General features: G+C 49.5%; 1 protein-coding gene across 1 annotated transcript in view; it reads left to right on the forward strand.

The window, feature by feature from the left end:
- The first annotated feature begins 203 nt into the window (after positions 1-203).
- CTNNBIP1 (catenin beta interacting protein 1) overlaps positions 204-13025 on the forward strand; it is a 48460-nt gene continuing 35638 nt past the window's right edge. Inside the window, exon 1 of the mRNA XM_035019841.1 lies at positions 204-292. The gene's annotated coding sequence lies outside the window, so the exon portion shown is untranslated. The remainder of the gene's footprint in view (positions 293-13025) is intronic.

A 13025-nucleotide genomic window follows, 5' to 3' on the forward strand; every position in this document is an offset into this window, starting at 1 on the left:
CCGCGCGGAGCCAGGTGCCGCCCCCTCCGCCGGTCCCTCCCCCGGCGGCCTGGCGCCTCCCTCCCTCCCCGCCGCGGTGACTCACGGAGCGGGAGGCGGAGGCTCTGGCGGCCGCTCCCGCTGCTGCTGCTGCCGCTGCTGCCGCCGCCGCCGCCGCCGCCACCGCCGCCGCCGCCTCTGCTGCTGCTGCCGCCGCCGCGGCTGCTCGGGCTGAGCGCGCCCCGGAACAGGCCGCCGCGCGCCGTGCGCGGACCCGCAGCCCCCGCCGGCCCGGCCGGGTCGGGCGGCCCAGGTAAGCGCCGAGGCCGGCCCCGCGCCCACAGCGCCGCGCCGGGGCTCGGGGGAGCCGCCGGCCCTTTGTCTCCCGGGGAGGGGCCGCGGAGGGCGCCCCTGACCCCTCTCGGACCCCCTGGCTGGCCCCCGGCGCGGCGCCCTGGTCTGGGCCCGGCCTCCTGGCCCCGGCTGGTCGCCGCCGCCTCCCGCCGCTCGCCGCCCCCGACCCCGCCACAGACCACCCTCCAGCCGTCCTCACCTTCGCCCCGGGGGCGCCTCCACAGGTGTCCGAGCCACCCACTCTGTGGTTCACCCCACAGCGTCGGCGCGGTTGTCACCGTCTGTCAGCACTCCAGGTCCCGTGCCCTCCTGACCGTCCCCTCACTTGCTCCCCACGCTCAGCATCCCGACCCTCTGTATAGAGCCCCTGCATATTTCCCCAAAGTAAATGCTGCCGAGGTCTGGCCGCTGGGCCGCCCTTCCTCTCTCTCGTGTGCCTGAACTGTCGCTTCCCCATTCTACCTCTCCCGGTGAGTGTTCCTGGAAGGTGCACATTGCGGGCACATGTTTCACCTGTATGGCGGGTGTGCATGCGTGAGCCTGCAAAATGAACCACTGGGAGCCCCAAACTAGTTGCACTTGTCACCTCCTTTTCGTCACCCCCACCCAACCACCTTCCTTATTCTTGAGCCTGGTAACCTGGACACCCAACCTCTGTTAGGCCCCCCATGCCTCCCTCTCTCGTGTGCTGAACTTGTCTGAGCAGTACCTGCTGTCAGGTTAGCCCCTGGGAAGGCGGGGGAGGCTTGCCTTGGCAGCAAATCAAGAGTTTTATGCATAATGAGATGTGTGGCTTGCAGCACCTCCTATCTGAGAATCTAAGTATGCTGTAGCTGTTAATATTTTGTCTCCTGTCGCTCAAAGAACTTAGCGAAGTGTGCCTGGCCGGCTGCTGGGTAAATTGAGGCACGGGCTGTGTCAGTATTGGACCTGGAGGCAAGTCAGAGTTTGTCCTGAGATTTTCTTCCCAAGTGCCTTGGATCTTAGCTCCCTGCTGCAACCACTGGGTTCTCGTTTCTGGTTTTGGGTAAACTGAGGCACGGGGTATGTCAGTATGGGACCTGGAAGCAAGTCAGAGTTTGTCCTCAGGTTTTGTTCCCAAGTGCTTTGGATCTTAGCTCCCTGCTGCAACTACTGGACTCTTGTTCCTGGCTTTAGACCCTAAGTAATACTCATCTTTTGGGCCATTAAAGTGTCCAAAGATACCAGTTTCCTCTGATTTAAAGCAGGACTTTGAATCATAAAAAAGGTGCTGGCTGTTAAATGTCAGTGTGTCATTCATGGTTTTCTGGTGGAGTTAGTGGGCCTTGTAAATACAAGTTGCCTCTATAAGATGGAGACTTATCCATCCGTGGTGAGTGCTCACTATGTGACATGCACCATGCTGAACACTGGGGCTCCAGAGGTGAAAACAGACCCAGCCCCTGCCCGCCCAAAGCGGACACTCTAAAGAGGAGGGAGTAAACAAATAAGCAGACAAAATAATTTTAGTGGCGTTAAGTGCTATGAAGGACCAGTTTGGATCTTATTCCAAGTGCAGTTAGAAGTTGTTAGAGGATTTTAAGCAGAGAGGTGATAAGATCTAAGCTTTCAAAGATCCGTTCTGGCTGTTGTATAGGGACTGGATTGTAAGGCACAAAGGTAGAAGCAGGGATACCAGTTGGGAGATAGACTAGTGCACCTTCTGGGCGAGAGACGGTGGTGACCTGGGGGACCAGGCTGGGGGTAGTAAAAGTGAAGTGAAAAGCAAAACTTCAGGAAACATTGACTCGGATTTATACGTCTAGCAGATAATTTCTAGATCATACTCAGGTTTAGTTCAGCTAACTTGCTCAGCCCCATATTGTGAGCCACGTACTGTGCTAGACTCTAGGGATATAGACAAGAACAAGGTGAATAGGGAGTGGGCTCCACGTTATAACAATGTGCTCACGGAAGGGTCACCCCCTCCTTGATGGAAGAGGGTTTGTGGGTTTAAAAACCAGTTAGAGGTGGAGGAGCGCAGAACACACTGGGCTTCGTTCCCATATCTGGCTGCATTATGGAAATGAGAGTATTTTTATTGCCCTGCCGATGCTGTAAGATGTTGCTCAGAGAAATTGGGACTGTTCTCATGGTAGATGAGACGACCAGTCAGTGGCCATGTACTTGAACTATTAACCAGAATAAAACTTGATCTCTGTACTGCTCCCAAACTGTGCTGTCAGAACATGTGAGAGGCAGAGGACCTTGGGGGTTGTGTAGGCCAGCCCCCTCTTTTCTGGCTGGGGACCTGTGGCCCCTAGAGGCTATGTGACTCCTGAAATCCCATAGCAGTTTGTACATTTTTTAGTGGCACCTGCCAATGTCGACTTCTCTTTCAGCTCCAAATGTACCTGCATGACTCTCAGCTTTCTGAGGCTAGGATCTCTGGTGGATTCATCTTTGCGTCGCTCCTAACATCAAGATCAGTGTCCTGCACAAAAAATAAACTCATCAAATATTAGTTGACTTGTCTGGGTGTCTCAGCACCTAGAACTAGAAGCCAGGAATCCTGGCCCCGTCCCTGTCTTGTCATCAGACCACACTTCCCTGCAGATCCCTTCTCATCCAGGGAGCAGAACGCTGGTAAAGCCAGCTGTCTCCACCTCACTGAGCTCACAGAACAGGGCAGCCCCTCCTCGATGGATCTGCTCTCTCTCCAGCCCTGCCTACAGAGAACAGCTGTGGGGGCCGCTGGCCGAGTCCTTATTCAACACTCAGCAAAGCTGAACTGTAGCTCTTCTTTTTTTTTTTTTTTTTAAAGAATTTATTTCTCGCCAAGCAGGGAGCCCGATGTGGGACTCGATCCAGGGACTCCAGGATCATGACCTGAGCCGAAGGCAGTCGCTTAACCAACTGAGCCACCCAGGCGCCCTGAAGTGTAGCTCTTAATCAGAGCATGGACTTTGTGCCGTGACTATCTGGGTTTGGATCTTGGTTTCTGCCATTATAAGCTACGTGACCTTCAGCAAGTAACTTAACCTCCCTGTGCCTCAGTTTCCCCATCTGTAAAATACTAATCCTTCAGGGAGTTGTTGGAAGGATTAAATTAGGTCATACCTATCAGATGCTTAGAACAGCACCAAAGACTTAGTATGTGGTTGGTTGAAGTAGTAGTTATCGTTTCACTGTTATTTATCTGTTTCTTATTTGCCACCAGAAGCTCTTTGAGGGCAGAGATTTTGTCTTTTTTTTTTTTTTTTTTTTGGTCTACTGTTGTAGTCCAGTGTCTAAACTTTGTAGGCACTCAGTAAATATTTGTTAAATTGAATGACGTATTGAACATCTACTTTATGCCAGGCCCTGTGGTAGGTGCTGGGGATAGAGCCAAGAATAAGATCACCAGGATCCGTGGTCTAATGTAGATTATATTCTGGTGGGAGAGACAAATAGTAAATAGGTAAACAAAATAATACAGGATGGTGAAAAGAGATATGGGGAGAATAAAACAGGGCACTAAGATGGAGATGACTGGGATAGGGGTTGGGATCAGAACTCTAGCTCGCTCTTAGGAGGTGACTTTGAACGGGGACCCGGCTGATGGGCACAGAGGACAGCAGGAGCCATAAGTCCAGTGGGGCTGGAGTGTGGTGACCGAGGAGTTGACAGAGGCTGGATCTGTGGCCATGGTGAGGAATTTGGATCTTACTCATCAATTCTGAAGTGGGAAGTCACTGCATGAGAACTCTTCCTTGAGGGTTCATGCTAGGACAAAGAGCAGGATGCTAGCAAGAGCAGTGAGTGGGTTCTCCTTGTCCTGAGAAGGCTTTTGGAGGCCAGCAGGCTAGCAGTGTTGACTTTATTCCCATCAGGTTCCTCATTTCTCTCATTTCTGTGTGTGTGTGTGTGTGTGTGCACGCATGCGCATGCACACGTATGTGTATGTCTTGCAGATTCCTTTGAGCCTTCTTCCCCCCCCCCCCCCGCCAAGAATGAGGATAATCAGTTTCTTGAGTTGAATGAATGAGCATTGCCAGCTCATAGCATCTTGCCTTATACCGTGGCGTGTCGTATGTTCTCTGCTCTTCTCTGTAGGAGTTAAAGCTTCTTTTTTTTTAATTAAATACCTCTCCCACCTTTTTATTTTTTTAAAGGTTTTATTTATTTATTTATTTAGAGAGAGAGCACAAGCAGGGGGAGCGGCAGGCAGAGGGAGAGGGAGAAGCAGGCTCTCCGATGAGCAGGGAGCCCGATACAGGGCTTGATCCCAGGACCCCAAGGTTGTGACCTGAGCCAAAGGCAGATGCCTAACCGACTGAGCCACCCAGGCGCCCCGAGTTAAAGCTTATCTTGGCAGTGACACTGAAATAACGGAGTTTTGCTGTTGGTCTCCATGTGTGCATCAGGGATGTCCACACACATGTATGTCACAGCATCTTTGTTGAGATTGACTAGGTAGCTGTCTCCCCCCAGCCCACCACCACTTCTCTTCCAGGCCCCTGCTCAGTATCACCTGGCCCTCTATAGAGGGTTTGGCCACACCTGTCACCCATGAACACCTGTTTGAGCAGGAACAAGGTGCTACCTAGAAGGCATTGGCTGTCTTTGGTCTGGGCTGAGTGCAGCTGGGAAGCTCAGCAGAGCACTCAGAGAAATGGCATTTAGAACCCAGGGGTTCGGTTGGCCAGGAATCCAGGGTTGGCCTCGTTAGACGGGGTGCTGTTGGCTGGCTTCTCATTCAGGCATCCCCTTTGTCAGTTGGTGTTCATGATGCCACTTGCTCTGCTAACCTTGAGGGGCCAACACACGTCAGCGGGGATCTAAACTTGGTGTTGCAAGTCACTTTCAGGCTCCTGGGACATTTCATTGGCAGAATCCAAAATGCCTGTTAGTTGTATGTCATCTGCAGCCTTGTAAAAACTAAGCCCAGGGTGGGTGCAGCCCTTTTTTCAAGTAATTTTTTTTTCAATGAGAGTGATGTGTGCTCATTGAGAAAATGAATGAAAATGGCATTTTACATACATTATCTCATTTAATCCTCACCCTGGTTTTGGAGATCGCACCATTAGTTCCATTTTACATATTCAGACGCTGAGGCCCGCAACAGTTAAGTAATTTGTTAGAGATCAAGCTAGTCAGGAACAGAGTCAGGATTCAAACCCAGGCAGTGTGTCTCCTGGTCATGAGCTCAGAGCCCCATGTTAGATACTGCTTCTCAGCAGAAACAGTAGAGAAGAGAAAAGTCTCTCAAGCCCAGCATGGGTGACACTGTTCAGGTAGCCAGAGTTAGCTGACTGCCTGCTGCAAAGGGTTTGAATCCTATACCCTTTCCCTGTCTCATCTGACCTTGGGCAAGCTAATTAACCTCCCTTTACCTTACTTTCCCCAACTGTAAACGGGGATAATGATACTTGTACCTTCAGAGGTCCCAGGGGCATTGTGATGTTTGAGCCAAAGTGCTTTTGAACTTCTTTTATGAAAGGGCGCCGAGCACCAATTGCTGTTATAACTCGGTTATTAAAGACCCATTATGCCCTGATCCTCCATGAAGCCTTGTTAAAAGGGAAAGACAACAGTCCCCAGAGGGAGAGGTGTCCTTGCGTGGTGGACACAACTGGACCAAAGCATTGTTTTCCTCCTTCCGAAGTTTCGTAAGGATTGAGGGTCATGATTGTTTCTTTGTTTTTCCTGGTTGTGTCGTAGTGTATAAGTTTCTGTAAGCAGATCTGCATGCCTCATAACATGATTGAGGACTACTGATGGCAAGGCAGAGAAGGGGGATAAAGGGCTTGGTTTCTAATCCTGGCTATGATGTCTTTATAAGATAAGCCAAAAACACAGAGATACCAAGAAGTGATGGACTTCCTCCATTTGTCCTTCTTCCTACCCTCCTTCCTTCTAATGAATCACTGATTCAATTAATAAATATTTACAGAACTTTTATTACGATCTGGGCTCCATGGTAGGCACTGGGGATATTGTGATGAGCAGAGTAAAAATAGTTCTTCCCCATGCAAAGCTTACAGTCTAGGGCCAAGAGGCTTATTATCTAGATAGAGTCATGTGAATAAAGAAAGAATGTGTTGGTGAATGTTTTGAACTCTCAGGGAAGAGTGAGGATATAATTTCCAGGTGTACACGTTGGCTCCCCTGGGTACCTGCCCTAGGTGGGCCTTAAGGTGGAGGACTGTGTTTGGCTTCCCAGAAGAGCAAGGGGAGAGCTAATAGATTAGAGCCCTTCTATGTCATGCTTAACAAAAGCTGCACTTGGTGTGGGCAGTAAGAACTCATTTCTACTGAAAGCCTCAACCCTTTGTTACATGAGTTCAAGTCAGGAGGGAATGATCATAGGCTCTTCCCAAATTTTTTTTTTTTTTTTTTAATTTATGCCACCAATCTGGTGCCTTTCTTTATGCCTTGTCTCTCCTGCCTGTCAGGTCTCCCTCTGCCAACTCTGGAAAGCAGGTATATGGCAGCGGGTGGGCTGTGGGGCTAGTGCTTGGTGCTCTCCGGCAGGCCCACGGGGTTCCCGAGGGGACTGGTGCCTGTAAACACCTGTGTGGGGTCAATTTATGCACAGTGGGGTGGGAGGGTTATTTCTTCCCCAAGTCTTCCCAGCATCAGGCCTCAGGATCCCTTCAAAGAGTGAGGTCAGGGAGGCCCAGCAGGTCATGGGAAAGCACACAGCGTTCTTCCTCTGTCCCTCCAGCAGGGCTGGGGTGGAGAGGGCAAAGGACTGGCAGAGGCATCTGCCCATATTCAGAGTAAGAGGAAGACCCAGGACAGCATACTCCTGGGTGATGTTACTTTCACCCGGCCCCTAACATGTCACTGCCTTCCTGGGGCTAATCAGCTGCCCCTTCCGCCTGGGGGCTCATCACCATTTGCTGCCGGATCAGGAGGAAATGGCCGGCCTGGCAAGAAGGCCAGGTCACTCAGTGTCCCTGGACTTTTTTTTTTTTTTTAAAGATTTTATTTATCTATTTGACAGAGAGTGACAGCCAGAGAGAGAATACAAGCAGGGTAAGTGGAAGAGAGAGAAGCAGGCTTCCTGATGAGCAGGGAGCCCGATGCTGGGCTCGATCCCAGGACCCTGGGATCATGACCCGAGCTGAAGGCAGACACTTAACGACTGAACCACCCAGGCGCCCCCCCCCAGACTTCTTTAAGTGTGGCTGGAGCCCACAGTGACGCTGGTTCAGCCGGGAGAATGTGACCCACTTCCATGTCCTCTCCCATGTGGAGAGCTGGGTGGGAGGCTTTTGGAGACCAGCTCCAATTAAGGTTTTTTTCAGGCCCGAGTATCTCCTGAGTATCCCACCCACATGTTTCTTGCTGCTGGAATCCTGTGGTCCGTGCCCCTGAGCTGAATAACAGCTCCAAGACAGATGAAGTTACTGCCTCATCATCCCGCAGTCCTGGATTCTGCAAGCGAGGCTTCCTGTGGGAGTCAGGATCCCTGTGGGTTCAAACACCTTTCCTGATGTGGGCCCCACCCTTGTTCTTCCTGCTAAATCACCAGGCAAACCAGAGGCCTGGTTTCCAAGGACATGGGTTTGCCTTGACAGCCCCCCTACCCAGACCAAGGCTCACAGCCCCCTGCTCCAGGCAGCCCTGGCTTCCCACAAACCCCTCCTGACCCTCGCCTCTCACAGAATGTTCTTCTGCTGCAGGAATATGAACTGAAACGTGTTTCGGACCTTCCAGGTTTCTTTTATTCTCTTCAGGTAGAGAACATTTGAATGATTTTCTCTTTGTGATTTTGTTTCTCCTGTGGGGATGGGGGGGTGGGTGGAAGAAGGCTGATTTATAGCCATGGAGATGTGAAAACTACCAAGATGATTTGGGGGTTTTAAGCAGGTAAAAGTGGTAGTTCTGAGCCCCGGAATGATCCAATCGTATTTACAAAGGTGGGAGCAAAAGGTGGTAGGGCAACCGCCAAGGTCAGCTTGGGTAAGCCATGACCTCAGACCGTGTGCTCAGCTTCCCAACTGAGACAGAGACTGTGTCGTCTCCCCCTCACCCCCCACCCGTGTCTGTCCCCGCTGTTGCCGCTGCCCAGGGACCTCTCAAGGCACACGGTGTTCCTCCAGCCGATCGCTGGAGTTGGAGGAAGATGGGGTGCCGGTGATTTTTAGGAGGACGTGGTGGGGCCTACAAGCCCGCAGGTCGGCTGTGGGGGTGTCTCTCCAGGGCCCTGGCTCTGCTTTCCTGCACAGAGCAGCCTTCTGGAGCTCACGGGAGAGCGGAGTCGGTCAGGACAAGTACAGAGTCCTTCTGTACCCCCCAGGGTGAAGCGGCCGCTCTGCCCGAGAGGCTGTGTGCCCCGTCACCTCATTTTTGCCGCAGCTGTCGGCTGCCCACGTTCTGTCTCGTAGGGCGAGAAGAGGTTTGTTAGGCCTGAGAGCCACGACAGAGGAGCTTGAATGCCCCCCACTAAGCACTTCCTGGGCCGGTGGGACCACCCAGAGGAAGAGCTCTCTCTTATTCTTGTCTTCGGACCCCCTTCCCCTTCCTTTAAAAAATAGCATTCATTTCTTTTGGCCTGGGTCATCGAGACATAGTATAGAATTCAAAAGGCCATATAGTCTTCCTTCCTGGCTTCCCAGCCCCAAAAGAGACCGCTCTCAGCCAGTGTCCTGTGTGTCTTAACCAGAGGCATTCTACATGTGTGCGCATGCTTCGTGCACAGGCGTGATCACACACGCATGCCTGACGTGCCCTGTTTGTTTGCACACCCGTCATACACAGTGTTCTGCATCTTGTTATTTTCACCTCACAATAAGTACTGGAACTCATTCTGTACCAACACCGTCATCACTGTCATCATTCAGCTAATACCTCTCCAGCACTTCTTGTGTGCTGGGTATTCCTTTCTTTTCTTTTCTTTTTTTAAATAGACTCCACGCCCTGTGTGGGGCTTGAACTCGTGACCCTGAGATCAGATGCCCCATGTGTGCTGGGTATTGTTAAAAGTGCTTTACTTATATTACTCATTTACTCACAAAAGTCCTGTGAACTAAGTACTATTATTGTCTGCAGTTTGCAGATGAGTAAACTGAGGCATGGAGAAGTTAAGTTATATCTAAGGTCATTTAGAACTGTCTTACTCATTTTAATGGTTCCATGGCATTCTTTTGATTGGTTGTATTTTATTTTATTTTTTTAAAGATTTTTTATTTTATTTATTTGACAAAGAGAGAGCACAAGCGGGGGTGGGTGCAGGAGAGGGAGAAGAAGGCTCCCCACTGAGCAGGGAGCCCGATGCGGGGCTCAATCCCAGGACTCTGGGATCATGACCTGAGTCGAAGGCAGACACTTGACCAACTGAGCCACCCAGGCGCCCTGATTGGTTGTATTTTAATTTCTTAAAACCAGTCCCCTGTTGGTGAGCTTTTAAAGTTTTCTTTTATTACTATTAACAAGGAATATTCTTATATACACATTTTTGTGCACTTAAGGGTATCTATAGGATAAATTCTAGCTGAATTGCCAGAGCAAAGGGTGCATCTGTTTAGATTTGCAGTATTGTCGGGGCGCCTGGTGGCTCAGTCGTTAAGCGTCTGCCTTCGGCTCAGGTCATGGTCCCGGGGTCCTGGGATCAAGCCCCGCATTGGGCTCCTTGCTTGGCGGGAGGCCTGCTTCTCCTTCTCCTACTCCCCCTGCTTGTGTTCCTTCTCTCACTGTATCTCTCTCTGTCAAATAAATAAATAAAAAATATTTTAAAAAATTTAGATTTGCAGTATTGTCAACTCATTCTCATGGAGATGGTAACATTTTATATGCCCATTAAAACTGTACATGAATACCTATTTCCCCCATCCCTTGGCAGAAGTTGTCAACTTTTTGGGGGGGGGGGGCGCCTGGGTGGCTCAGTTGGTTAAGCGACTGCTTTCGGCTCAGGTCATGATCCTGGAGTCCTGGGATCGAGTCCCGCATCGGGATCCCTGCTCAGCAGGGAGCCTGCTTCTCCCTCTGACCCTCCCCTCTCATGTGCTCTCTCTCTCTCATTCTCTCTGTCTCAAATAAATAAATAAAATCTTAAAAAAAATAAAAAAAACACTTTTTTTTTAAAAGATTTTATTTATTTATTTGACAGAGAGAGAGAGTACAGGCAGGGGGAGCAGCAGGGAGAGAGAGAAGCAGGCTCTCACAGGGAGCCCGAAGAGGGGCTCGATCCCAGGACTCCGGGATCATGACCTGAGCCAAAGGCAGATGCTTAAACGACTGAGCCACCCAGGCACCCCAGCTGTCAAACTGTTTAATTGTTGATAATCTGATAGGTTAGAAATGGTATTTCATTATCATTTTAATTTGCATTTTCCTTATGAAGAAATAGAGGAATTTTTCAGTTCATAGCTTCAAGAGCCATTTATGAGCAATGTGTTACACTGTTAGCTCATTTCTTTCTTGAGCTGGCAGTCTTTTCTTATTGATCAACAGATGTTCTTTATATATTAAGAAAGTTTGTCCTGGGGCGCCTGGGTGGCTCAGTTGTTCAGCAATTGCCTTCGGCTCAGGTCATGATCCCAGGGTCCTGGGATCGAGCCCCGCATCGGGCTCCCTGCTCAGTGGGGAGCCTGCTTCTTCCTCTCCCACTCCCCTGCTTGTGTGCTCTCTCTCTGTCAAATAAATAAATAAAATCTAAAAAAAAAAAAAAGTTTGTCCTATGGCTGTGATATACATTACACATAGCTCAACAATTGTCATCATTCTTTTGATTATATATTTCTTTCCATGCATAGAGTTTTGATTTTATACGATCAGATTTTAAAAGCTTTTATAATGTTTGGGTTTCATTTCATACTATTTTCTTGTCCCACTGTTTTCCTGCATTTTCATGCAATATACCTACCCTTTAGTTTAGATATTTATTATTTTTTTATAAGATTTTATTTATTTGACAGAGAGAGACACAGCGAGAGAGGGAACACAAGCAGGGGGAGTGGGAGAGGGAGAAGCAGGCCTCCCGCGGAGCAGAGAGCCCGACGCGGGGCTCAATCCCAGGACCCTGGGATCATGACCTGAGCCAAAGGCAGACATTTAACGACTGAGCCACCCAGGCGCCCCTCTATTTTAGATATTTAAAACTTTGTTCCACAACCAAGGGATCAAACCTGGCATCACCAGAGATGGGGCGAACCAGGATTGGGTGCCTCCAGTGGGGTGTTGGCAACAGCTGTGATAGCTTCTTGCCAAACAGTTAGTCTTATTCTTAATTCTAGGGATTCTTAGGCAAATCTAGATTGTGGGATGTCCTAAAGACTACGTTCCTGGACTCTAAAAAATGTTCATGTCATGATAGACAAAGAAAAGCTGGTGAACCATTCCAGGCTAAGGGAGGTGAAAGAGCGTGGGGATTGAATGCACTTGAGATCCTCCATTGGATCCTGGATTGAAAACCAGTGATGGCCGGAGCGGGAAGCCTGCTTCTCCCTCTCCCGCTCCCCCTGCTTGTGTTCCCTCACTCGCTGTCTGTCTCTCTGTCAAATAAATAAATAAAATCTTTATTTAAAAATAAATAGATAAAATCTTTAAAAAAATTAAAGAAAACCAGTGATGGCCACACAGGGCGGCTTGGAAACTGGGACATGGGTGTACATCACAGAATACTACTGAGTCAATATGAAATTCCTTGGGGGTGCAAATAGTGTCCTGGTTATATGTGGGAGGATGGCCTTAGGAGATAGCAGTGAGACATTTAGCAAAGTATCGTGATGTCTACAGCTTACTTTCAAATGGCTCAGGAAGAAAAGCAGGGTACACACCCTGGTGTGCCCACAACATGGAGAGACATGAGTGAGACGAATGTGGCAAATTGTTAGCGAGCGGTGACTCTAGGGTCAGGTATTGGGATGTTCCCTGTACCAATCTTTCAGCTTTTCCATGGCTTTGACATTTGTCACAATAAAAAGGTGAGGAGAAAAAAAACCCCAACTTTGTTCCATCTGGAATCTATTTTGGTCTGGTTCTCTTGGCTTTGCCTGGCGCTCCTGGGTTACCGTCCTGGATTTCTGGCTTCTTTCCCCTTCTCTTCCAGCGTGCACAGTGGTCTATTTCCCTTTCTCTTAGGAACCTTTTTTTTTTTTGGTGGGTTATTCTTTTTTTGGAGTTGGAAATTTTTATGACCTCGTATCTTTCTGGCAGACTTACGTGGCTTTTCTAGAAGCAGGTAAGAAGCGGTGCGCATTGGCGCTGGTATTCTTCTTTTGTTCCTACATTGCATCACGTGCTCCAGGTAAATTTGCAAGGAAGTTTAGTTCTCTGAGACCAAAAGCCTCAGTCCGTGAGAATACCCTCAAACTAGTATGTAGTGTCATTAACCTCTCCCTCTGCAAACCTTGATAGAAGCTTTTTCTTCTCAACTGAGAGTTTTTGCAAGAGGTCAGGCTGCACTTGCATTATGTAGATATGGTAAAAGACTCCTGCGTCTCATTTTATGAAATGTGATGGTCTTGGGGCGCCTGGGTGGCTCAGTCGTTAAGCGTCTGCCTTCGGCTCAGGTCATGATCCCAGGGTCCTGGGATCGAGCCCCGCATCTGGCTCCCTGCTCCGCGGGAAGCCTGCTTCTCCCTCTTCCACTCCCCCTGCTTGTGTTCCCTCTCTCGCTGCGTCTCTGTCAAATAAATAAATAAAATCTTTAAAAAGAAAAAAAAAAAAAAAGAAATGTGATGGTCTTGGGTGGGTAGCTGGCCTGTAAAACCAGGAGCCTTTTTGCCAGGGGAGTGGTA

The sequence above is a fragment of the Mirounga leonina genome, unplaced genomic scaffold (assembly GCF_011800145.1).
Source record: "Mirounga leonina isolate KUSES-001 unplaced genomic scaffold, KU_Mleo_1.0 Mir_173, whole genome shotgun sequence".
Taxonomy (NCBI): Eukaryota; Metazoa; Chordata; class Mammalia; order Carnivora; family Phocidae; genus Mirounga; species Mirounga leonina.